Below are 27,512 nucleotides of genomic sequence, written 5' to 3' on the forward strand. Positions count from 1 at the left end.
GGCATATTCTTCACCTCCCCCTCCACCATTTCATCTAGGGAGTGCCATTTATGCTTTTGTTCCATGTTTTGCTTGTTTGTATTGCTTGTTGTGGGATGATGACACACTAGACCCCCAAGGCCACCGGGTGTTGGGGGGGAGGGGGGGTTATCATGTATGTTGGATGATAACTTGTAAATTCCATGCTTTGGTAATTTTGAGATTTAATCCATTATTTTCATGCTAAGTGCTACACCAAGGAGAAATCCATAGCTCTTTTATGAATGATGCGTGTTGATGTAACTTGCTCGCATGTATTAGGTGTTGAATGGATTAAAAGGGGATGCTTGTATCATCACGCCGAGAAATTGGGTGTTTGGTAGCCCTCCATGTAGGTTTAATCCGAAGAAGAGTAGGTTTAATCCTAAGTGAGATTTTCTCGTACTCAATGCAATCATAGGAATGTGGATTTGGATGAAATTCCTATCTATGTTCGTATGGGATTAGGGTTCAATCGCCGAGAAATTGGGGTTGTTCTAATCTTGGAATCTCATGGTCCATTTTACCCTTGCATCTTTAGATCATCATCCATGTTGCATGATAACCCCTCAAGGGGATGGTCATCCATAGGCCTTTTCATCTCATTGATTTTCTTGCTTGCTTATTGCTTCTTCTCTCTAATTTGGTCATAATCTCGTTTTAGCTTTAATTACATCAAGTAGAGTAAAAATCCATCACTTGAGATCTTAGGCTAGATAATAGCTCGAGAAGGAGTAATAGGAGATCCTTAGCCCCGTGGAATATGATCCTTGTGTCTTCACACGAGGTATTACTTGGCAATCCCGTACACTTGCTGGGAAGAAATCAAGTTTTTGGCGCCGTTGCCGGGGACTTTAAGGAATTCTAGGAAACTTTTAGATTATTACTCTAGCCATTTTATTCTTTATTCATTCTTTATCGTTATTTCTTTCTTAATAGTTTAATTCACTTTCAATTTCTTTCTGTATAGTACATCTCGTGAATGTAATATGGTAACCCCGAACATCAAGTTGGAAGACTACGTACACAGATTTGATGGCTGGATTAATCTGCAGACTCAACAACATTTTTCACACCTCCTAGATAACCATTTTGGTACTTTGCTGCTATCTGGAGATTCGAGCATATCTTATGATGGCGGCAGTTGGCACACAGTGTTTGAGACCTTTATGAAAAGTGGAACACCATCAGTGAGTGAAGGAAGTATATCACCAATTTAACAGTTTGTTTTGACTGCCGAGGGTTGCATGAATCCCACCTTGGAGAACCGCGCTGATATGGGCCAGGTGTCAATAAGCGTACAGGAGGCCAACGGGGGGCAACAGTGTGGGCATCATGACGGTCTAGGAAATGATGTTGAAGGTTTTGAGCTTCGTGTTCATTGTGCAGGCAACAGTTCTGATGAGAGTGCAGGGTCTGCAGAAGAAACAGGGTCCAAACAGGGTGATGGGCTTTGTAACATGGGTTTGATACCGTCAACTGAGGAAGCACCAGATTTTGAGTTGAAAACACTACCTGAACACCTTGAGTACGCCTTTTTGGGGGAAGGTACACAGCTTCTAGTCATCATCTCTTCAAACCTAACAGTTGAGCAGAAGAATGGGTTGGTGGATGTACTAGGGAGGTACACAAGAGCGATTGCTTGGAAGATTGCTGACATAAGAGGGATAAATCCATCGTTTGCACTCACAAAATTCTAATGACGGATGATCACAGACCCAAAGCCTTGCCACAAAGAAGACTCAATCCAAATATGAAAGAAGTGGTCCGAACAGAAATAATCAAGCTTCTCGATGCGGGCATCATCTACCAGATATCAGATAGTGAGTGGGTAAGCCCCGTGCTAGTGGTCCCAAAGAAAGGGGGAATGACCGTGATCACCAATTAGAAAAATGAGTTAATCCCGACTCGTACAACTACCGTGTGGAGGGTTATGCATTGACTATAGAAAATTGAATGATGCCACCCGGAAAGATCATTTTCCTCTGCCATTCATTGACCAAATGCTGGAGCGGTTAGCTGGGCATGCCTACTATTGCTTTTTCGATGGGTTCTCTGGTTATTTCCAAATTCCTATTGCCCCCGAAGATCAGGAGAAGACTATATTCACTTGTCCGTATGGCACATTTGGTTATCGCCACATGCCTTTCGGGCTATGTAATGCCCTGGCCACCTTTCAGAGATGCATGACGGCCATTTTTGAGGACAAGGTAGAAGATTTTATGGAAGTGTTCATGGATGATTTTTCTGTTTTTGGTGATTCATACGATGTGTGCCTCAAGAACCTCGAGCGAGTCCTCAATCGATGTGAAGATACCAATCTTGTGCTGAGTTGGGAGAAATGTCATTTCATGGTCCAAGAGGGGATAGTCTTGGGTCACAAAATTTCGAAAGATGGAATTGAGGTCGACAAGGCAAAGATTTCCACCATCGAAAAGTTACCACCTCCAAATTCTGTGAAGGCCATAAGAAGTTTTTTGGGACATGCCGGGTTCTATAGAAGATTCATTAAGGATTTTTCTAAAATTGCTAGACCCCTAACAAGGTTATTGGAAAAGGATGTCCCATTCGAGTTCGATAATGACTGCATGACATCCTTCATGGCACTCAAGAAGAAACTAATTTAGGCACCGATTATGGTAGCTCCATATTGGGACTCCCCATTCGAATTGATGTGCGATGCAAGTGACTTTGTAGTTGAGCAGTGCTTGGTCAGCGGAGAGACAAACATTTCCACCCCATTTACTACGCAAGTAAGACTCTAACGGGAGCGCAAGCGAATTACACTACAACTGAAAAGGAACTACTTGCCGTGGTATTTGCCTTTGATAAGTTCCGGTCATATTTGGTTCTTTCTAAAGTGGTGCTATACACCGATCATTCGGCTTTGAGGTACTTGCTTAGCAAATCAGATGACAAACCACGTTTGATAAGGTGGGTCTTGCTTCTTCAAGAATTTGACATGGAGATTAAGGACAAGAGGGGAGCAGAGAATCTTGCTACTGATCATTTATCCCATTTGGAGAGCTCTGGCACAGAAACTATAAGAGAAAAGGACATTGATGACTCATTCCCTGAAGAACACTTGTATAATATCCAGGTAGTAGAAGAGAAGGAACTACCCTGGTTTGCCGATTTTGCTAATTACTTGGTTGGTGAGATCATTCCCAAATGGTTTACATATCAACAAAGGAAGAAATTCTTATCAGACCTCAAGCACTACATCTGGGAAGATCCATACCTATTCAAGGGTTTGTTCCGATCAGGTTGCTCGAAGATGTGTTTCTAAGGCAGAGGGTCTATGCATTTTGAGGCATTGGCACTCAGGACCCACTGGTGGCCATTATGATGTGAATAGAACAACAAAGAAAATTCTTGATGCAGGTTTCTATTGGCCATCAGTGTTCCATGACACCCAGAAATTCATTCAAGCTTGTGATAGATGTCAGCGGGTTGGTAACATATCTCGCCGGGACGAGATGCCCCAAAATTGGAACCAAGCCTGTGAAGTTTTTGATGTGTGGGGGATTGACTTTATGGGACCTTTTCCGAGCTCCCATGGATACAAGTTCATACTCGTGGCAGTCGATTATGTGTCTAAATGTAGATGTTTTCATGTATATATCGTATTCACTTTGCATGTATTTTAGTGAGATTTGATACCCGTTTTATGCTTAATCGTCTACTATTTTCTTTGTAGGGCATAAGGAAGCCATGGAGAACAAGAAGATATCATTTGGGCGAAAAGAGAAGAAAATAAGAATTTCATACTACCCCCATACTACCTAGTATGGGGGCCGTATGCACTGTAGCAGCGGAATGATTTGGAGTGTCTGCCCAGATTTCCATACTACCCAGTATACGGGGCCATATGGAGGTCGTATGCACTCCGTATGGATCACGAATCTAGAGTTTTTGAGTGCTATACGACCCCCATACGACCCGTATGCTTTGGGGGGTATAAATACCAACTTTTAGGGCAGAACAAGGACTTTTGGGGGCTGGACTTTTTCTTGGCCGATTTTGGGGAGATCACTTGGGAGATTTTGGGCGACCTTGGGGAGGAGAAGAAGGGCAACGAAGATAGAAGATCATTCAAGCCCAAGGTCCAAGACTCGCAAGGCAAGAAGACAACATCATTCAAGGGGAGATTTACCACGATTTGAAGGAAGGAGACCCGCGGCTAGAGGAAGCGTCATTTGGCACTTCTTTGGCGGGGAAAGCGTCATTCGGCACATTCTTCACCTCCTCCTCCACCATTTCATCTAGGGAGTGTCATTTATGCTTTTATTTCATGTTTTGCTTGTTTGTATTGCTTGTTGTGGGATGATGACACACTAGACCCCCAAGGCCACCGGGTGTTGCTGAACCTTGGGGGGGGGGTTTATCATGTATGTTGGATGATAACTTGTTAATTCCATGCTTGGGTAATTTTGAGATTTAATCCATTGTTTTCATGCTAAGGGCTACACCAAGGAGAAATCCGTAGCTCTTTTATGAATGATGCATGTAGATGTAACTTGCTCGCATGTATTAGGTCTTGAATGGATTAAAAGGGGATGCTTGTAGGTTTAATCCGAAGAAGAGTAGGTTTAATCCTAAGTGAGATTTCCTCGTACTCAATGCAATCATAGGAATGTGGATTTGGATGAAATTCCTATCTATGTTCGTATGGGATTAGGGTTCAATCACCGAGAAATTGGGGTTGTTCTAATCTTAGAATCTCAATGTCCATTTTACCCTTGCATCTTTAGATCATCATCCATGTTGCATGATAACCCCTCAAGGGGATCCTCATCCATTGGCCTTTGCATCTCATTGATTTTCTTGCTTGCTTATTGCTTGTTCTCTCTAATTTGGTCATAATCTCGTTTTAGCTTTAATTACATCAAGTAGAGTAAAAATCCATCACTTGAGATCTTAGGCTAGATAATAGCTCGAGAAGGAGTAATAGGAAATCCTTAGCCCCGTGGAATACGATCCTCGTGTCTTCACACAGTTGACCTTAGGTTTAGGACCATGTGTCTTTAGATTTCGATGACTCATTAAACATCAGTTAGGAGGCATAATAATTAGTCTTGCACTTGAAACAATAGTCCTTGGATGAGCAATGTCTGGGTACCCAATCTTCCCATCTATTATCTCTCCTTATTCCTATTGCTCTATTTTCACTTCTTTTTTTCATTTTTAATTGCATTGATATTGTCCACTCAAATCATGAATTGGTTCCCTCAATAGCTAAATAGCATCACTACTTGCTTCCTAACACCTATTCCCTATGGATACATGATAAGTGCTTGCGTGAAATAAATACAAAGTGTTCTTTCCTTATGATGAGCATTACTTTTATCAGGTTTTAGCGCTAATATGTGTGCATTTATGTTACTTTCATGCATATAGGGTTATGAAGCCGAATGATAGAGAAAAAAAGCCAATGTAGATCGTGAATGAAACATTTGGAGGAAATCTTGAGAAGGATCAAACACAAAGATATAAGTCGGGTTCAAGATGCGAGAGTGTGTGCCAACCTCCTTGTATTCAAGTCAGCACAATGATTTGGAGGGCCACAAAGGCAGTCACATTCAAGTATTCCGGCTTATGCATGTATAGCAAGATCTCCACCAATGTAGCCGTTTATCAAAGAAGCAAAGCGATCTATGACGTAAGCGTGTGCACGTTTACGTTACCTCGATGAGAATATGGATTCGGGAGTATTTCGGGCCCGTACTACAGCAGAGTACAATAGTAATTCACTGTGGCAAGCACTGTTCATAGCCGCCTGAGAAAAGTGATTTCTAGAGAATCCACACGCCCGTGCGTTAATTCCACAGGCCCATGTGATGAATTGTTTGCTTCCCCGCAAGTGTAAGGGATCACCAAGTAACACCTCGTGTGAAGACATGAGGATCGTATTCCACGGCGCTAAGGATCTCCTATTACTCCTTCTCGAGCTATTATCTAGCCTAAGATCTCAAGAGAGGGAATTTACTCTACTAGGTGCAATTAAAGCTAAAACAAGATTATCAACAAATTAGAGAGAACAAGCAATAAGCAAGCAAGAAACTCAATGTATGCAAAGGCCTATGGATGCGGATCCCCTTGAGGGGTTATCATGAAACATGGATGATGAATAAAAGATGCAAGGGTAAAATGGACCATGAGTTTCCAAGATTAGAACAACCCCAATTTCTCGACGATTGAACCCTAATCACATATAAACATAGATAGAAATTTCTTCCAAATCCACATTCCTATGATTGCATTAAGTGCGAGGAAATCTGACTTAGGAGTAAGCCTACTCTTCTTTGGCTTAAACCTACATGGAGGGCCAAGTATCCCCTTCTAATCCATTCATGATCTAATACATGCGAGCAAGTCACATCTACATGCATCACTCATAAAACATCTACGGATTTCTCCTTAGTGTAGCACTTAGCATGAAAATAATGGATTAAATCTCAAAATTACCCAAGCATGGAATTAACAAGTAATCATCCAAAATACATGATAAAACCCCCGAAGGTTCACCAACATCCGATGGCCTTAGTGGGGCATAAGTGACACTCCCTAGATGAAATGGTGGAGGAGGAGGTAGAATATATGCCGAATGACGCTTCCCCCACCAAAGGAATGCCGAATGACACTTCCTCTAGCCACGGGTCTCCTTCCTTCCAATCATGGTAGATCTCTCCTTGAATGATGTTGCCTTCTTGCCTTGAGAGTCTTCGACCTTGGCCTTGAATGATCGCCTAGCTTCCTTGCCGTTCTTCTCCTTCCCAAGGTCCCCCCAAAGCGTCTCAAGTGGTCTCCCAAAATAAGCCCAGCAAAAATCACCTTGTTGTACCCTAAAAGTCAGTATTTATAGCCCCCACAACATACGGGCCGTATCGGGGTCATATGGGGGTCGCATAGCACTCAAAAACCCTAGATTCGCATTTCATACGGGGTGCATAAGGCCTCCATACAGCCCCGTATACTAGGTAGTATGGAAATCTTGGCAGATAACTCCAAATCATTCCGATGCTACAGTGCATACGGCCCCCATACTGGCTAGTATGGGGAATGGTATGAAATTCCTGTTTTTTTGACTTTTGGCCTAAATAGTATCTTCTTGTTCTCCATGGCTTCCTTATGCCCTATAAAGCAAATAGTAGACGATTAAGCGCAAAACAGGCATCAAACCTCACAAAATACATGCAAAGTGAATACGATATATATACAAAAACACCTATATTTAGACACTTATCTAGAATCCACAGGGGCGTGTAGATTCTCGATTTTAGCCCTATTTAAGGCTGATTTGAGCCCCTATTTCAGTATTCTTTTCTCCATCTTTTCCATAACTTGAGAGAGGACGGAGGCTAGGGTTTGGAGAGGTATTGGCTAAGGATTGGGAGAGGTTATACGGCTTCGACATCATGCTCCGTTTGGAAGAAGGTTAGTGGGAGAGCTTTCAGCAGCACCGATACGGCAAGGTGTATCCTAGGCCGGACAAAGGGACCCTTGGACGAGTAGAGGCTTCTCCACAAGACCCTCGTCGTGACTATTGAGAAGGGGTTTTCTGCGGATATCTTGTTTTATATTTGATTTCATTGATTGTATCTAGTTTCAAAGAGAGCTAAACCCCCTAGTGGGTACTTGGATTTGTGAACACTAGGATGTATTTGTTTCATTAAACCTTGTTATTATGCTTTTATTAATTGATGTTTTATTTGAGTTCCAATCTTGAATGCTTGATTGATTGAATGCTCCCTTAGAGTGACACTAGGGTTTAGAGATCACCTTGGTAACCCTTGTGAGTGAGTGACACACCACGAGAGTTAGACAAAGCTAAATTGGAGAGGGTTGAGAGGGTCATTCGAGAGGTAGCGGAGCGTCACCTTTCTCCTCTGGTGTGATTTATCCTACCTCCATTTCCTTGAGTTCTTTGCCGTTATAGTAGAGTGAATGGGCTAAGGGATGACCTTCCGCTGGGGCTTAGTTGTAGAGGTAACCGAGTGAAGCGTTGAAGTGATTTTAGCACCTAGGGCTTAATTGTGATTAGGGACCTTCCACCTGGACCAAAGGGTTAGGTATACATCTAGGAAAAAGATTTATCACTTGGAATCCCTAGAACTTATTGCGATTCTATACGAGTGCGAGGTTAAGAGATTGTTCAATTTCTCCTCCGGGACATGTATAGAGTTAGGTATGGTTGACCACAGATTTTTGACCATGAATTGAAGGATCTCGAAGACTTATTAATGCATTAGTTAGAAAGCATAATAGAGGGTTTTGCACTTGAAACGATTGTCCTAGGAGGAACAATATCCGGGCACCCCATTTATATCGATTGCCTTACCTCCCCTTTACTTGTGCTTTTTTTCTTGTCTCTTTTACTTTTGTTACATTACATCCTGTCACACAACTACTATTCACTTTTCGCTTAGTTAAGAAATAATTTAAGTGTTTTTTATTTCCTACTCCCTGTGGATATGATACCCACTCATCTGGGATTTATTACATTGACAAACCAGTACACTTGCAGGACATACGCAAGGGGCGTTGTCAAGTTTTTGGCGCCATTGCAAGGGAGTGGGTGTTTAGAGATACTTTGCACTTTGTTTTCTTAGCTATGCATTCATTCATTCTATTTCACATCTTCTTTTCTTATCATCGTTATGATTTGTTTTCTTTCTTTGGGTGCAACTCCAGGTTACGACCCGAGGAAACCCTTTCGATATTGATTGTTGGAGAGCCTAAACTTGAATGTACACTCAGAAGAAGGGGAAAAGAACCTGCAGAAGAACTGTCCAATCAAGCTGAAATAGAAGTTGAAGGGTAAGATAATATGGTAGAACAGAACGAGCAATAGAGGACACTTTCTGATTATGCTAAACCCTCATTTTTGGGCACACAATTGAGTATTGTGCGACCCTCCCCCATTACAGCTCCGAACTTCGAGCTGAAGCCAGCATTTATCCAAATGATTCAGTAATTAGCACAGTTCAATGGTTTGTCCAATGAGGATCTGAACAACGATATAGAAAACTTCATGGAAGTTAGTGATATGCTGAAGATTAACGGTGTATCGGATGATGCTATTAGATTGAGGGCTATCCCATTCTCTCTCAAGGGAAGAGCCAAGCAGTGGCTACATTCTTTGCCCAATGCCTCCATCATGACTTGGAACGAGATGGTCGAAGCTTTCCTTGCTAGATACTTTCCTCCAGGGAAGTCGACCAAGCTTCGCAATGAGATATCGTCATTTGTGCAGATGGAGTTAGAGTCATTGTTTGAGACATCGGAGTGCTTCAAGGATCTTTTTTGGAGGTACCCACAGCATGGATTTCCCGAATGGATGATTGTTCAGACTTTCTATAATGGGTTGAATCCAAGTACAAGGCAATTGCTAGATGTTACCAAAGAAGGTACAATGGGCAATAAAAACCCGGAAGAAGCCTGATAGTTAGTAGAAGACATGGCCATGAACAATTATCAGTGGAATGCGTGAGAAAGGAAAAAGGTGGCTGGGCTCCATGAAATAGATGCGGTAACCTCTTTGGCACCCCAAGTGGAATCATTGAGTAAGAAGTTAGACCTTCTAACTTCTAATAGGGTGGCGGCCATGACTACTTGAACCTGGGTGTAGCGGAGGACATGCTCCCTCTAATTGCCCGATCTTTATTGGTGATGCATCTTCATTGGAGAAAGTCGATTTTGTGGGTAATGCAATGAGGAACCAAGGGAATCCATATAGCAACACTTACAATCCGGGTTGGAAGAGTCATCCCAATTTTTCATGGAGCAACCAAGGACCACAAGGCCATGGCACCAACGGGTTTCCAACAACAACAAGCCCCGAACATGGAGAACCGAGTTTCAGGCTTGGAGACCCGAATGACCGATTTAAAGAAAGCCTTGACTAGATTTGTGCAATCGTCGGATACAAGGTTTCAATCAGTCGAGGCTACACTTCTCAACCACACCGCTTCTTTGCACAATCTTGAGAATCAAGTGGGGCAAATTGCAAAGTCTTTATCGGAAAGACCACAAGGAAGCTTACCAAGTAATACCAAAACCAATCCTAGAGAGCATGTGAAGACGATCACTTTGAGAAGTGCCCGTGAGGTTGAGGGTAGACTTCCAAGTGAGAAGCCCAATGTAGACGCACATGAGGTCATAGAGGTTGAGGAGGGAGCAAGCAAAGAGAAGGAGGTGGTACCCCCACCCTTCAAGCCAAGAATCCCTTATCCCTCTAGATTGAAGAATGACCAAGGGGATAAATAGTACAAGAAGTTCCTGAGTTTGTTTAAGCAACTCCACATCAACATTCCCTTTGTTAAGGCATTCTCCCAAATACCTAAGTATGCAAAATTCTTGAAGGACTTGTTGACCAACAAGTGAAAGTTGGAGGAGAGTGCTTCAGTGATCTTAGATGCCTCTTGTTCGGCGCTTTTGCAAAAGAATATGCCGAACAAGAAGAAAGACTCATGAAGCTTCATCATCATACCGTGCAACATTGGCAATTTGGGTGAAGAAATGGCATTGGTAGACTCAGGGGCCAGTATTAACATCATGCCATATTTTTTCTTTTAGAAGCTAGGCTTGGGAGAGCGTAGGCCCACTCGGATGACATTGCAATTGGCGGACCGAACGGTGAGACATCTGAGGGGCATCATTAAAGACTTGCTTGTCCAGGTGGACAAGTACATATTTCTTGTAGACTTTGTAGTGTTGGATGTCGATGAGGATGTGGATGTACCTTTGATACTTGGGAGGCCATTCTTGCGCACTTCCAAGGCATTGATCGACATGGACGGCGAGGAGTTGACATTGAGGGTTGGAGATGATAAGCTCACATACCACCTCGCCGAAGCCATGTGACATCCTCTTGGCTTTGATGATACTCTTTACTTTCTTGACACTACTGATGAGATTGTTGATGAATACATGCAGGAAATGTTCAATCCGGACTAGTAGGAGGGTTTGTTCGACCAAGAGGTGGACAATGAAGAAGTAATGATGCTTGGTCCAGAGGAATAAGTACCATCTACTCCGAGGAACATGAAGAAGATGCTCTGAAAGATAAAGAGGGAGAAGAGACACCATCGGAAACGTTCCAAGGCTGTTGGGGATGTGCAAGAACCGAACAAGTTAGATGAACCATTGCTAGGTGGTACCAAGCCCGATAATTCTCCCTCTACCTTCAAGAGACTTTGCTCTTCATGCTTTCAAGGGATGGGTAAGAGGGCAACCTTCATCTATGAACCCCCGTGAGGTAAGATAAGGTACGTCAAGCTTAGTGACGTTAAACAAGCGCTTCTTGGGAGGCAACCCAAGTGTTTACTGTTTTCTTAGTTGTTAGTATAGTGTTTTCATGAATAAAGTATTGAGTGTTGATGTCTTGATCTTTAGTAACTTTTGGTGTGATTTTATTGTGGATTCTTAATGTCATCATGTGTTTTTATGTGGATTTGGCAAAGTTTGGTCGCTTGAGCTAGTTTCTCATGTTTTTCGCTAGCATATTTTGCATAATAGGGTAGGCGTTTGAGTGTGTATACATGTTCAGAAATTTTCTGCAGAGCCTGCAGAGTTTTCTAAGGCATCTAAGGAAAATGCACGGGCGTGTGAAAATTCCACACGCCCGTGGATTTGCATTGCGAACTCCTCCAGAGAAGACATAGGGGCGTGGACGCGCCCCTGTGAGAGACTTTGTGACTTCCGCACACCCGTGGGTAATTTTTGCATGGGCATGTGTTTTCCTGCTGAGACTTAGCAATTTATTCTAAGAGCACACAGGGGCGTGAACTTGCCCCAGTGGGCGAACCTGTGACAAACGCACGGGCATGGGTACTTCCCGCACGCCCGTGTAGATCTCTACAGAAGAGCTCTCCTCCATCCCGAGAAGACACAGGGGTGTGCGCTTGCCCCTATGAGTTGGACCTGTGAATGTCCACACCTGTAAGGAATTTTTGCACGGGCGTGTGAAACACTTAGCGATTCCTCTCGGTTGGACAGAGAAGCCACAGGGGTGTGCATCTGCCCCTGCAGGTCGGGCGCACGGGCATGGACATTTTTCACATGCCTGTGCGGTTGCGTTAAAAGACAAAGGAGTATTTTACTGAGAGCACACAGGGGCGTGCGTATGCCCCTGTGGCTCTCTCCTTTGGAGGCGCACGGGCGTGGGTAATTTCCGCACGGCTGTGCAAATGAACAGAACATCAAGAGGCGTGAGTTCTTTTTAAAGTCTTGTCATTTCTCTTCATTTTCACACTCCTCATTCATCTGAGAGCACACCTGCACTCTTTCCCCACTTCGTGTTACCCATTTGGAGGAATTTTCACTTGGTTTTCGAGCCGAATCAAAGTTTTCAAGTTTAACTCATCGGTAAGCCCTATTTCTTGTTTTTCTTCATCAATTCTTGATTTTAATCGATGAAACTGGTTAACGTTGCTTCATTTCTACAATTAGAGGGGTATTGCATGCTTATAATGAAGTTAGAAACAATTAAATGGTGTCCTTTTGGATTTTTGAGGCACGACCATGCTGTTTTCACAGCCCATGGATCCACACGGGCGTGTTGAAATTCCACATGACCGTGTGGATTTCTGCAGCATTATTCCTTTGATCCAATTTGAATGATTTCTTTTGTAGTTCTTGCAGTTATGGCCCCCTGGTCAAAGAAGCAGGATGGTAAGCAGCCCCGAGAGCCATCTCCTTAGCTCGACAACATGGATTTCATGATTCACGAGCATTAGGCTCGCTTTGAGAGGTTGTCGAGGCTACGATTTGGCTAGACACATTTTCCCAATATCAATGTTTTGCGGGAGATTCAGATGGCAAGTGCTATGGTAGAGGAGATAGAAGACATGCTGGCGGTTGGCAGCTGGGTTGTTTACTGTCGATTAGAGAGCCCGCCATCCGCACATTGACGCTCGAGGTCCTAGCACCATTCGAGTTTGATCGCTCGTATTCTACTTTTGATAGTATCAATGCTATACAATTTCGAGCCCTCAGACAGTATCATAGTTTGAGCGTGACTCAGTTTTCTATCTTGATGGAACTATATGATGCAGCATATACAGAGACAGAGGAGTATGAGTAGTTGCCTATGGATTATCCTGTTAGTGTGGACATTGGCAGTATGAGCCCGGAGTTTCTAAGGCCACCTATCTCTCCCGACCGAGCTACAGATACATTCACGCCGTTCTGAGCTGGTCAGTGAATGGGCATGGCGATAGTACTGGTGTACTTAGCCGACAGGAGCTATTATACTTATAATCGATGGTATAGAGCACACCGATACATCTGGAACATATTCTGGCAAAGTATCTTCGACATTAGGGACTGTATGTCAGGATTGGTGCCCTATTCTATAGTCCCTACATTACGAGGCTAGTCATCGATATGGGTCTACTTGAAGGGATCAGAGGGGCTGAGAAGACGACTGTACCCACTCCCCTAGGCATAGAGACGATGAGATTGATGGGGATGGTTAGCAGGGTCCAGTCCGGAGTTTATGCGTTAATTACACCTACCCCCTAGGTAGCAGAGGGAGATGACGATGATACCAAGGCTTCTCAGCCCGATCCCGAGCCTCAGCCGACACAAATGGAGATCGAGGCACCTCCTGTAGCAAACGATCCGCCCTCGGTACACATGTTTTCACCATCTCGAGCCATGATCATTTTGAGAGGCTCGAGAGTGCTTTGGGGGTGCTACGGACCGAGATTGCTAAGGTCCGAGCAGATACAGCAGAGGTCTGGGTGACACAGGTTGCTCAGTACGCGGAGTTCATGGCATATTTTGATACGTTGCAGCAGAATTTTGAGCCAGACGTTGCCTCATTGTTTGTTCTACGACCACAGACTCCTCAGGCTCCTCGAGCATCACCATCACCACCCCCACTGACACCCCTTTGATCTAGCACTAGCATCAGCAGTAGAGGCGATAGTTGATGACACTGACACTTGACTTTATTTTTCATTTCTTTACTTCTGGATTTTATTTTTGACTTGTATACTCAGAAAGGACTTTCCTTCTGAGTTTATTTTTTTTTTCTCGAGTTGTACTCATTGCCTTATCTTTTATATACTTGAGTTGTTTTTGTTTTATTGAGCTTCACTGAACCTCCCTCGTGTATGCGTGCAAATGGTCTTGTCAGTATGGGAATTGAGAGCTTGTCATGGACACGGCTAAGGTGCTTAACCACTTGGCCGTGTATGCTTCACAACCCGTTGGAACATCACTCCCAATGATTTAGCTCCATCAAATGCAACACTAGGAGTCAGGGGAGTATTGTTTTGATTTCTTCTCCCACATATGTTCTTGATTGATATATATTATGAGTGAGCTTGCATGTGCACATTGGGGGCAATGTACAATTTAAGTGTGGGGAGGGGGGGGAGTTTCATAGTGCACATATCTTTGATATTATTTTGATTGTTATACATGCTCACATAGACAATGGCGGTTCACCTTAATTGCAAAGATTGTATTCTTGAGTGTAGGAGAATTTTTTAATATTAATGTTCTCATGCTCTAGTTTTTACTTGAATATCTAGGAATTTTTGCCAGATTCACACTTGTTGCACTACTCACTCTTTAAACGCTTTTAGAAACTCAAGTTTGATGTTAAAAGGACTAGTTATAGTTGTGTCTTTTGTTAATTTTGAAAAAAAAATGGAAAAAGGAAAAGAAAGAACAAAATAGTTTCATTGTTTAGTTGTGCTTGTTGGGTGGAAAGAGCTACCACCTATGGAGTATGAAGCTACTCTCATAAGTTGGATACTGGTTATGCCCTAATGAGAGAAAGAGCTATCTCATGGGATGAGTGAAAGCTACCACCCCGGTAGAAAGAGCCACCACCTCGAAAGTGTGAAAGCTACCTTAGCGGCCGCTTTGGAAAGGGCTACCTTCGAGGATGTGTGAAGTTACTACCATCTTTTAAAATTTTCGTTATTTTTTGTAGATAAATAAGTCCCTTTTACTTAGAACTTTGAGGAGTATATCTTCGGTTGACTTGAGTGAGTTTGCACACACTTACACAATTTCGGGTTTGTTGTCCTTTTTGATTCGAGTTTTTAGCTAGAGTATTGATTTTTTTGTATTTAATGTTGAAACTTCCCTTACTTGTACAATTCACTCTTTGTATGCTTTGGTGAACCCAAGGCCAAGCACTTCCAATATTTCCTTCATTTATGCCTTAATGTTTTAATTTTTGCTTGAGGGCAAGCAAAAGCTTAAATATGGGGGATTTTGATAAGTGCTTGTGTGATAAGAATGCGAAGTGTTCTTTTCTTATGATTGTGAATGCACCATTTGGAGGAAATCTTGAGAAGGATCAAACGCGAAGACATAAGTTGGGTTCAAGATACGAGAATGTGTGCCAACCTCCTCGTATTCAAGTCAGCACAATGATTTGGAGGGACACAAAGGCAGGCAAATTCAAGTATTCCGGCTTGTGCATGTATAACAAGATCTCCACCAATGTAGCCATTTATCGAAGAAGCAAAGCGATCTGCGACATAAACGTGTGCACGTTTACGTTACCGCGATGAGTATATGGATTCGGGAGTATTTCGGGCCGGTACTGTAGCAGAGCACAGTAACAATTCACTGTAGTAGGTACTGTTCACAGCCAGCCGAGAAAATTGATTTCCAAAGAATCCACACGCCCGTGCGTTAATTCCATAGGCTCGTGTGGTTAATCCACAGGGGCGTGTGGATTTCTGATTCCAGCCCTATTTAAAGCCGATTTCAGCATTTTTTCTCCATCTTTTCCCCAACATGAGAGAGAGTGGCGGCTAGGGTTTGGAGAGGTATTGGCTAGGGATTTGGAGAGGTTCTACTGCTCCGACATCGCGCTCCATTTGGAAGAAGGTTAGTGGGAGAGCTTTCATCGACACCGATCTGGCGAGGTACATCCTAGGCAACACAAAGGACCCTTAGACGAGTAGAGGCTTCTCCACAAGACCCTCATCATGACTATCAAGGGGTTTTTCTATGGATTCTTTGTTTTTACATTCGATTTTATTGATTCTAACTAGCTCCATGGAGAGCTAAACCCCTTAGTGGGTACATGGATTAGTGAACCCTAGGATGTATATGTTGCATTAAACCTTGTTATTATGCTTTCATTAATTGATGTTTTATTTGAGTTCCAATATTGAATGCTTGATTGATTGAATGCTCCCTTAGAGTGACACTAGGGTTGAGAGTTCACCTTGGTAACCCTTGTGAGTGAGTGAGTGACACACCACGAGAGTTAGACAAAGCTAGATTGGAGAGGGTTGAGAGGGTAAGTCGAGAGGTAGCGGAGCGTCCCCTTTCCCCTCCGGTATGATTTATCCTACCTCCATTTCCTCGAGTTCTTTGAGATCATAGTAGAGTGAATGGGCTAAGGGATGACCTTCCGTTGGGGCTTAGTTATAGAGGCAACAGAGTGAAGCGTTGATGTGATTTTAGCACCTAGGGTTTAATTGTAACTAGGGACCTTCCACCTGGACCAAAGGGTTAGGTCTACATCTAGGAAAATGATTTATGATTTGGAATCCCTAGAACTCATTGCGATTCTATACGAGTGCGAGGTTGAGAGAATGTTCAATTTCTCCTCTGGGACATGTATAAAGTTAGGCATGGTTGACCTTAGATTTGGGACCATGTATTGAAGGATCTCCATGACTTATTAATGCATTAGTTAGAAAGCATAATAGAAGGTTTTGCAGTTGAAACGATTGCCCTAGGCGGAACAATATCCGGATACCCCATTTATATCGATTGCCTTACATCCCCTTTACTTGTGCTCTTTTTCTTGTCTCTTTTACTTTTGTTACATTACATCTCGTCACACAAATACTATTCATTTTTCATTTAGTTAAGAAACAATTTAAGTGTTTTTTATTCCCTACTCCCTGTGGATACGATACCCACTCATCTGGGATTTATTACTTTGATAAAGCCCGTGGACTTGCGGGACATACGCAAGGGGCATTGTCAATACGACTACAGGATGATCGATTTGGAGAAGGCTTTGACCAAGTTCCTTCAATCATCGGATACAAGATTTCAATCGGTTAAAGGCACACTTTGTGACCACACTGCATCATTGCACTACTTAGACAATCAAGTGGGCCAAATTATGATGTCACTTTCTAAAGGACCTCAAGGGAGTTTGCGTAGCAACACGGAGACAAATCCAAGAGAATATGTAAAGGCGATCACTTTTAGAAGTGGTCGTGAAGTTGAGAGTAGGCTCCCTAATGAGAAGGTAATGGTTGTGTCACCCAAGGTAGTGGAGGTAGAGGAGAGAGCTAAAGAGAAGGAGGTGGCACCCCCACCTTATAAGCCAAGAATTCCTTTTCCTTGAAGATTGAAGAATGCCCAAAATGATGAGCAATACAAGAAGTTTTTGGGTCTATTCAAGCCGTTGCACATCAACATCCCATTTGTGGAGGCGTTATCTCAAATGCCTCGCTATGCAAAGTTTCTCAAAGACCTCTTGACCAACAAGAGGAAGTTAGAGGAGAGTGCATCTGTGATGTTAGATGCTTCATGCTCGACGGTGTTGCAAAAGAATATACCGAACAAGAAGAAAGACCCCTGTAGCTTCATCATTTCTTGCAACATTAGTAACTTCGGTGAAGAAAAGGCATTGGCTGACTAAGGGGCTAGCATCAATGTCATGCCTTATACATTCTTTCAGAACCTAGGCTTGGGAGAGCCTAGTCCCACTCGGATAACACTCCAATTGGCTCATTGATCAGTTAGATATCCGAGGGGCATCATTGAGGATGTACGTGTGAAAGTTGTTAAGTACATCTTTCCTAGAGACTTTGTGGTGTTAGATGTTAACGAGGATGTGAAGGTTCCATTAATACTTGGGAGGCCATTCTTGCACACTTCCAAGGCCCTTATTGACATGGACGGTGGGGAATTGACATTAAGAGTAGGAGATAACAAGTTCACATACCGCCTTGTTAAAGCCATGTGACATTCTCTTGATTTTGAGTTGATTGATGATTATGTGTAGGAAATGTTGTGTCCGGACCCATTGGAGGGGTGGCTAGATGAAGAGGTGAGAATGAAGAAGTTTTATCACTTGGTCTAGAGGATAAGATGCAACCTACCCCGGGAGTCATGAACAGGATGATCCAAAAGCTCAAGAGATCAAGGAAATGTCACAAGAAATGCCCCAATGCTAGTGGGGATGAGCATTCATGATGTAAGTGTAGCGAACCTTTGGGTGGTAACAAACTTGATAACTTCCCCTCTACCTTGAGAAAAATAGGTTCATCATGCTTTCAAGTTTTAGGTAAGAGGATAACCTTCATTCATGAACCCCCGTGAGGTAAGGACAGGTATGTCAAGCTTAGTGACGTTAAAAAAGTGCTTCTTGGGAGGCAATCCAAGCCTTTACTATTTTTCTAGGTTTTAATTTAGCACTTGCATGAATAAATGCTTTAGTGTTGGTGTCTTGATTTTTGCAAGCTATTGTTGTGTTTTTCTCGTGGATCGTTGGTGTTTTTAGTATACTTCATTGTGATTGGCGAAGTGTTAGATCGTTTAAGCGTGCTATCATGGTTCTCTAGTCAGTTTTCCCTGCATTTTCAGTCTCTGTAAGTGTATAAATGTTGTAGAAATTTTCTTTAGAGCCTGTAATTTTTCTGAGTCATCCAGAGAAAATACACGGCCGTGTGGAAATTCCACAGGGGTGTGTGTTTCCATTCAGAGCTCAATTTCTCCATCTAGATAAGAAATAGGGGCATGTGAATTTCCCTATGAGCGACCTTGTGCCGGCCACACGCCCGTGGGAAATTTGCACACGGGCATGTGAAACTCTATAGAGACATCTTCTCCATCTCGAGAGTACACAGGGGTGTGTGAGTGCCCCTGTGAGTACCCCTCTGAGCATCCACACGCAGGTATGGAATTTTCACAGGGGTGTGTAGAACACTTAGTCAAATTTTTCAGGGGGACAGAGAAGCCATAGGGGCGAGTGGGTGTCCCTATGGGTCAGGCACACGGCCGTGGTGAATTTCCACATGCCCATGTGAATGCGTTCAGAGGTAAACAACACTATCCTGAGAGCACACAAGGGCGTGTGTATGTCCCTATGAACGACCCTCTGGGAGTCACACGGGCCTGGGTAATTTCCACACGGCCGTGTGGATGTACAGAAAGCTAAAGAGCGCGATTTTTCTTTAAAACCCACTCGCGTCTCTTCATTCTATAACTCATAAACGCTCAACGAACACCTCTCTTCACCTTGTCAACCCCTCTCCGACTATTTAAAGGGTTTTGATTGAGTTTTCCGGCCGTATTCAAAGTTTTTCACTCTCATTTCATTGGTAAGCCCTTTTTCCCTTTTTCTTTGCCAATTTTCATTTCGTTTGCTCATTGTGGTTGATTTGGCATGATTTGCATGATTTAAATTGTTGGTAAATGCTTTTAGAAGGAATTTGGATGATTTTATTGTGTATTATTTCAAGTCTATTGGAGCTTGCAGCCATGCGGCTTTCAAGCATAGAAAATCCACATGGGCTTGTAGAATTTCCACACGACCGTGTGGATTCCTTCTAATTGATTAAGTTTGATTTGATCAATTTCTTTTGAAATCTTTGTAGGAATGGCTCCTAGGTCAAAGAAAGCAGCCTACAAGCACCCCCGAGAGCCCTCGCCTAAGAATATGCAGTTTGCGATCCCAGAGCATCAGGATCGGTTTGAGCGATTATCGAAGCTCAAGTTCGACCAATCTCGGTTTCTCGATTTGAGTGCATTGTGAGAAATACAGTTAGGGGATGAGATGACCAATGAGGTGGATGAGTTATTGTCGGTGGGTAGTTGCCGGCGTTTGTTGCCGATCAAAGAGCTAGCTATTCATATTTTGACACTGGAGGTGCTTGCTTCGTTTTAGTTCGACAGATCTTACAGTAGTTCCATGAGCATCGATGCCATCTAACTCTATACATTTGGACAGTACTATAGTATGAGTATGACACAGTTCTTGGTTTGTTTTGGACTATACGACGTGGCCTTCATTGATACAGAGGAGTATAAGCAGCTGTCGATAGATTATCCTAGTAGCTTGACTCCTCAGTGCCCGTATAGAGCATTATATGGCCAGGGGCAGTATGAGCCAGGAGTCTCCAAGGCGACATGCATTTTTTGGCTAGCATACAAATATATCTACGCTATTCTGAGAAGATCAGTGAGTAGATGTGGCGACAATGCTGGAGTTTTGAGCCGTTAGGAGCTATTATATTATACTCTATGGTACAGAGTGATATGCTGCATCTGGGAAACATTCTGGCTGAGTATTTGCATCACCAGGGCCAGTACGCCAGAGTTGGGGTGATCTTCTCAGACCCATACATTACTCGACTCATTATGTGGATGGGTCTAATAAAGGTGATCAGTGGGGTAGAGAAGATGATTGTGCCATCTCCTCTCGACCTAGAGACGATGAGACTGATGAGGATGATCTGTAGGTACAGAGATGGCGTCTACAAGATAATCATACCCCCACCAAAGACAGCCGAGGGCTAGGGTGACGCAGCTGAGGGGTCTCAGCTTGTTCCCGAGTCATAGTCAGAGCACATGGAGACCGAGGTACCCTCCGCAACACAGGAGCCACCTCTAGTGCGCAACTTCTCTTCGACTCGAGCCCATGATCATTTTGAGAAGCTCGAGAGTACTGTAAGGGTATTATAGGTAGACTTGGCTGAGGTTCGTGTGATACAGGCCACGCACCACGCTGAGGTGATGGCATATCTAGACACTTTAAAGTAGCTACTCGACAGAGACATGACCTCACTGTTTATTATGAGACCCTGAGCTCTACCGACACCTCTTGCATCTCCAGCAATACCACCATCACCACCAGCAGCACCAGCAGCACCGGTTTCACCAATACCAGCAGTAGCAGAGACAACAGTGCCTAACAACGACGCTTGAGGCGTCTTTACTTTACTTTGTCTTTATGTTTTGTTTGTTATTCCTGCATTTTATTCAGAGTTGTATCACTCATAAAGGATCTTCCTTCTAAGTTTATCTTTTATTTTTAGTTGTTTCGAGTTGTATGAAATTTTCATATATTTATAGACTCGAGTTTATTTTGTTTTTGTTGAGCTTCACTGAACCCCCTTGTGTATACATGTTGATGATCTTGTGAGTCTGGGATTTGAGGAATAGTCATTGGCATGGTCAATGTGGTATTCACATGGCCGTGTGTGCTCCATAACCCGTTGGAACTCAACTCTTAATGAATATAGCTCCATCAAACGTACCATTAGGAGTCGGGAGTATTGTTTCAATTACCCATCTCCACGCACATGTTTTGATGGTTATATATCTTGGTTGTGCTTGCATGCGTACATTAAGGGCAATGTACATCTTAAGTGTGGGGGTGAGTTCACATTACACATTTTCTATATTTATGCATTCATTGTTCATGCTCATGTAGCTCTATACCGGATAATTGCTTGTGTATAAGTAATACGAAGTATACTTCTCATACATTGAGCATTACTTTTATCAGATTTTATCACTTATTCTTGTGTATTTGTGTTCTTTTGTGTATTTAGGGTTGTGGAGACAAGTTTGTAAGAAAGATAGCAAAAGTAGATTGTGGATGTGATGGTTGATGAATTTCTTCGATCAAACAAAGATGAAGACACAAGTTGTGGTCAAAGACATGTGGGTGTGTGCCAACCTCTATTGTGCTCAAGTGAATACACTAATTTGAGGGGTACAAAGGTAGTCACACTCACATATTCAGACTTGTGCAATATTATCAAGAGCTTTGCCAATGTGGTTTCATTGAAGACACGACACGATCTACCGCATGGATGTGTGCCCATTCGTGTGGCCTCGACGAAAATAGTGGATTCGGGAGCATTCCGGCAAAGTATTGTTGTACTTTACTGTAGTAAAACACTGTAGCAAATATTGTTCACAGTGTGTAGGAAATGAAGACTTGGAAATTCACACGGCCGTGTGAAAATTTCACATGCCCATGTGGTTGCCCGATTCTAGCCCTATAAATACCGCTTAGAGAATTTTATTTAGGTGATTCTTTTCATCTTTAAACATCTATGGAGGTACTCTTGGCTAGGGTTTGGAGAGGCGTTTGCTTGGTTAGAGCAGCGGTCCTACAGCATTCGACATCGAGTTCCTTTGGAGGAGAACTATTGGGGAAGCTTTCCTCGGCATCGATTCGGCGAGGTGTGCCCTAGGTTTGACATGGAAACCTTTGGAGAAGATAAGGTGGCTCTGCAAGACTATCGATACGGAATACAAGGGGGTTTTATCTATGGATTGCATGCATTTACTTTCAATTTTATTGTTGATTGTATATTGCTCCATGGAGAGCTAAACCCCTAGTAGATGCGTTGATTTTTAAATCCTAGGATGATTTTGTTTCATTGACTCTTATTATGTTTATTTAATTGATGTTTTAATTGAGTTTCAATCTTGATGCTTGTTGAATTGATTTTCCCTTAGAGTGACACTGGAGTTGAGAATCTATCTTGGTAATCCTTATGAGTAAGTGACACTTCATTAGAATTAGACAAAGCAAGGTTAGAGAGGGTCAAGAGGGTGAGTCGAGGGGTAGCGGAATGTCCCCTTTCCCTTCCGACATGATTTATCCTAACTCCATGTTACAAGAGTTCTTTGCGGTATGATAGAGTGAAGTGCCAAGAGGTAATATCCACTGGGCTTAGTTGAACAAGCAACAGACTAAAGTATTGAAGTAATCCTTGGTGCTCGAGCTTAATTGTGACGAGGGGTCTTTCCCTAGATCAAAGGGTAAGATCTATATTAGGAAATAGGGTTTATCACTTGGTGTCCCTAGAGCTTTAAGCAACCCTACATAGTGTGATGTATCGAGAGTATCCCTTTCCGCCAGGACATAGTGTAGGGTTAGTCACGGTTGACCTTAGGCTTAGGACAGTGTGTTTTTTGATTTCCACAATTCATTAAATAACAGTTAGGAGGCATAATGATTAGTCTTGCACTTGAAACAATAGTCCTACGGTGAGCAATGTCCAGGTACCCCATCTTCCTGTCGATTATCTTTCCTTATTCCTATTTCTCTCTTTTCTCTTTTCTTTATTTTTATTTGCATTGATATTGTCCACTCAAATCACGAAATGGTTCACTTGATAGCTAAATTGCATCACTATTTGCTTCCTAACAACTATTCCCTACGGATATGACTACCCACTCATCAGGGTACTTTATTATTTCTACAACACATGCACTTGTGTACACACACGCAAGGGGTGTGTCAATACCCAAAGGTTAGGTAGTCAAATCTATAGGAAAATTAAGAGTACTAGTAATCACATTTTCTCTATTATCTAACCTTAACCAAGTTATTGGATTCAAATATAATTAAACTAAAGAAGAGCAGAGTAATATAAAATGATTCGGAATGGAGTGCATGCTCAGGTGATGATCCCTTAGGGTCACAAACATGAAGTATGGGATTTAACACATGCTTTCTACTCAAGTTGAGATAAGTCGTGGTAATTCTGAAATTTACCGATCTTGTTCTCATTTCAACCAGTGACTATTCCCCTAAGAGGTTCTAACAGTGATCTCTCTCTTCGCCTAAGGCACCTATGAATGCAATACATTTTAGGGATCCTGAATGATCAACTAGACTCCTGAAATAGATTAAAAGCTATCTCGAGACAATTAACCCTTAATCCTATACAAACCCTCGATGGTGATCTCTCTCTTCACTAGGGTTCATATGATCACCTAACACTCACTGGAATGTGAAAATAGGTGTGATTAAGTCGAAGGGGAAAGGGGCTCTCTTCTACCTAAGGTTCTACCCTCTTAACCCTCTCCAACCGTAGTAGGTCTAGCCCTAGTGGGTTTCTCAACTCAACACTAGGTCAACCCTAACATATAATCCGAGCACTTTCTACAAATGGAAGTAAGGCAATCAATCACAAGGTTGAAACTCAAATCAACAAGAAGTAGAGAAACATGAATTAAATTAACTATATACAGCCCTAGGATTCATACACCCAAGCATCCAATAAGAGTTTAGCTCCTCATGGAGCAGTGTAATCTACAAACAATAATCAGCATCAAATACATCAAAGAAAGCAAGTAAACTTCCTCCAAATCCATGGTGAAATCCCTGATGATTGTCCCTCCAAATGACCAAATGACGGTTCACTGGGAAGGGCCGAATGATGCTTCCCAAAACTTGTCGCCGGTGTGGATGATGGTGTAGACGATGAAGAATGACACCAGAATTTTCAGATTTAGAAGGATTTTTCTCACTATTGGAGGTTTAATTTGGGAAAGACTTAAACAAGGAAAATGTTCAATATTGTCCTAAGTTTGTTTTTGCAAAATATCTTTGCATTTGATTATATTTTTTTAGAGCTATGTGTTATGGAATGAGGAATGTTTAGAAGCGTTATCCCATGGAGAAGTGTGAGATGCGAATTGACAAAGTGATTTGTGTAGAGTCCAACACCTTGTGAAATCTGAATATGTTGAAGCCCTGTGTGTCTAGTGTCAATAAAAGAAAAGTTTAGGTGTTTTGTAAAGGTATGAAAATGATATGTGAGGAAAAATATGTCAGGGTCTTAAGAAGTTGGTTAATTATTTTTTAAAACATTCATATGAGACTATTGAAATTATGTTGTACTGGTGGGCTTGAAATCTTGAATGGGGAAGATAATAAGCTAGGTGTTTATCTTGTAACATTTTTTTACCTTGGCTTCTATTTGTATTTAGGTTGGTAAGCATGATTGATGGGTGTGAGGTAAATATATGCATGTAATCAATCTTGATAATGGGATTCTTGAAGTTATATGTATTGGAATAGTTGGAATTGTGGGTTTTATCAATCATGCAATTATGTGTTGGAGTGTGCATTTACCTGTTATGTTATTTCCCTACTTTTTTAAAATTTAATCTTGCTTATTTCTTTATTCAATTATAAAATGGTTTTACTTTTGATTTTCGAGAGTGATTGACACACCCCGTGCGTGTGACCTGCAAGTGCACGGGTTTGTCGAAGTAATAAATCCCAGGTTAGTGCGGTATCGTATCCACAGGAAATAAGGAATAGAAACACCAAGATTGCTACTTAACTAAGTGGAAATGAAACAATGATGGTGTGGATAAAGATTGATGCAAACAAACTAAAGAAAATAAGAAAGAGAGGCACAAATAAATGATAGGAAGGCAATCGATAAAAGTGGGGTACTCGGATATTGTTCCTCCTAGGATTATTGCTTCAAGTGCAAAACCAACTATTATGATTCATAACTAATGCTTAATGAGTCTTGGACATCCTTAAATACACGGTCCCAAACCTACGGTCAACCGTGACTAACTCTACACTATGTCCCGATAGAGAAATCAACCAGTCTCAATAACTCACACAATGTAAAGTTGTAGGAAGCTCTTGGGATTCCAAGTGATAAAACCTATTCCTATATGTAGATCTAACCCTTTGGTCTAGGCGAAAGGCCCCTAGTCACAATTAAGCCCCAGGTGTTAAAGTCACTTCAACGCTTCACTCTATTGCTCGCACAACTAAGCCCCAGCGGAGTTTATCCCTTAACCCTTCACTCTATTGTGACCGCAAAGAACTCTTGGAATGTGGAGGTAGGATAAATCAAACCAGAGGGGAAAGGGGACGCTCCGCTACCTCTCGACTCACCGTCTTGACCCTTTCCAATCTTGCCTTGTCTAACCCTCACGGTGTGTCACTCACTCACAAGGATTACCAATGTAGACTCTCAACCTAGTGTCACTCTAAGGGAGAAATCATTCAACAAGTATTTAAGATTGGAACTCAATTAAAGGCATCAATTAAGGAAACCATTAATAAAAGGTTAATGAAACAAATACATCCTAGGGTTCACAAATCCAAGTACCCACTAGGAATTTTAGCTCTCCATAGAGCAAGATAAAATCAATAATGAAATCGAAAGTAAAAACATGCAATCCATAATAAAACCCCCTCGATATTCATGTCGATAGTCTTGTGGAGTGGCCTCATCATCTCCAAAGTTCCCCCTATCAAGCCAAGGGCACACCTCGCCGGATCGGTGCCGATGAAAGCTCCCCCAATAACTATCTTCCAAGAGAAATGCGGTGTCAAAGACGTAGAATCACTCCAAAAGGCTTGCCAAAGCCTCTCAAAACCATAGCCGCCGGCCTCTCAAAAGTTGGAGAAAATATAGGAAAAAGGATGCTGAAATCGGGCTGAAAAACGGCTTTAAATAGGCTGGAATCGGGCATCCACACTGGTCAGTGGATGTTCCACACGCCCCTATGGAATTTCCACACGCGCATGTGGATTCTCTGGAATTCTGATTTTCTGGCCGGCTGTGAACAGTAACTGCTGCCGTGATTTTCTACAGTAACATGCTACATCAAGGCAACATAAAGGGGCACACGTTTATGCCGTAGATCGTGTTGCTTCTTCAACAAGCGGGTTCATTGGTGAAGATCTTTCTATCATTGCACAAGGTAGGATACGCAAATGTGACTGCCTTCGTGCCCCTCCAACTCATCGTAATAGCTTGAATACATGGAGGTCGGCACACATTCACGTATCTTTGAGCCCAACTTGTGTCTTCGCATTTGTTCCTTTCAAGATTTCATCAAACAATGCGTTCACGATCTACTTTGGCTTTTTTATTCCATATTTGGCTTCACAACCCTACATGCACAAAAGAACACAAATGCACATGTATTAGCACTAAAATCTGATAAAAGTAATGCTTATCGTAAGGAAAGAATACTTCGCATTCTTAACACACAAGCACTTATCAGTGATTGGTATGTATTAGTGATTTGGTAATTTATTTACTAAATTCTATATTTAATTTCTATTTATATACTTAACCCCTAAAGAGGGATTTCTGAAATTCTGAAATTCTATTTATTTGAATATTTGAGAAAAATTTGAGAACATTTTTTATTTCGACAACAAATTTTGTTTGAATGTTTTAGTCTCCAAATCAACTGTACTCAATCATGTCAATAGGGGTTAAAACTGACCTTGTCGACAAGAATTACTGGAAAATCGAGATTGTAGTTTCATATCGTGTCCGTTCGGTGGTAAACATGCATTTGATACCGTATCAGTTCGGTAATAATAAACAACCATCTAATACCATGTCCGTTTGGTAATAGTAAATGGTTATCTGATACTTTGTCTGTTCGGTAATAATAAATAGCCATCTGTTATCTATAGTAACTTTGAGACATTTTGTTTGAAATCTTGTCTAGAAGTTTCTATTTTTCCAAGATTTGTATTTCTGGATTTTGTATTTGGTTTAATGGCGATATTGAGAAATATTTGCAAAGTTGTGCATTGGAAACTTATGTTTACATATTCGTACTTGTACATGGTTTTTTGCCTAACGTTTACTTACTTGTGGTTTTTAATTACTAGTGTTCGGGAAAAGTTTGAATAAGCTTTGAAAGTGTTTGAATGTTTTTCACCTATTTTCACCCCA

General features: G+C 42.1%; 1 non-coding gene across 1 annotated transcript; it reads right to left on the reverse strand.

The window, feature by feature from the left end:
• Positions 1-9,241: 9,241 nt before the first annotated feature.
• On the reverse strand, positions 9,242-9,348 carry LOC120257779. Its single transcript, XR_005535864.1, has one exon. It is a non-coding gene; the product is annotated as a small nucleolar RNA R71 (small nucleolar RNA).
• Between the last annotated feature and the right edge of the window lie 18,164 nt (positions 9,349-27,512).

This window comes from Dioscorea cayenensis, chromosome 3 (assembly GCF_009730915.1).
Source record: "Dioscorea cayenensis subsp. rotundata cultivar TDr96_F1 chromosome 3, TDr96_F1_v2_PseudoChromosome.rev07_lg8_w22 25.fasta, whole genome shotgun sequence".
NCBI classification, from domain to species: Eukaryota; Viridiplantae; Streptophyta; class Magnoliopsida; order Dioscoreales; family Dioscoreaceae; genus Dioscorea; species Dioscorea cayenensis.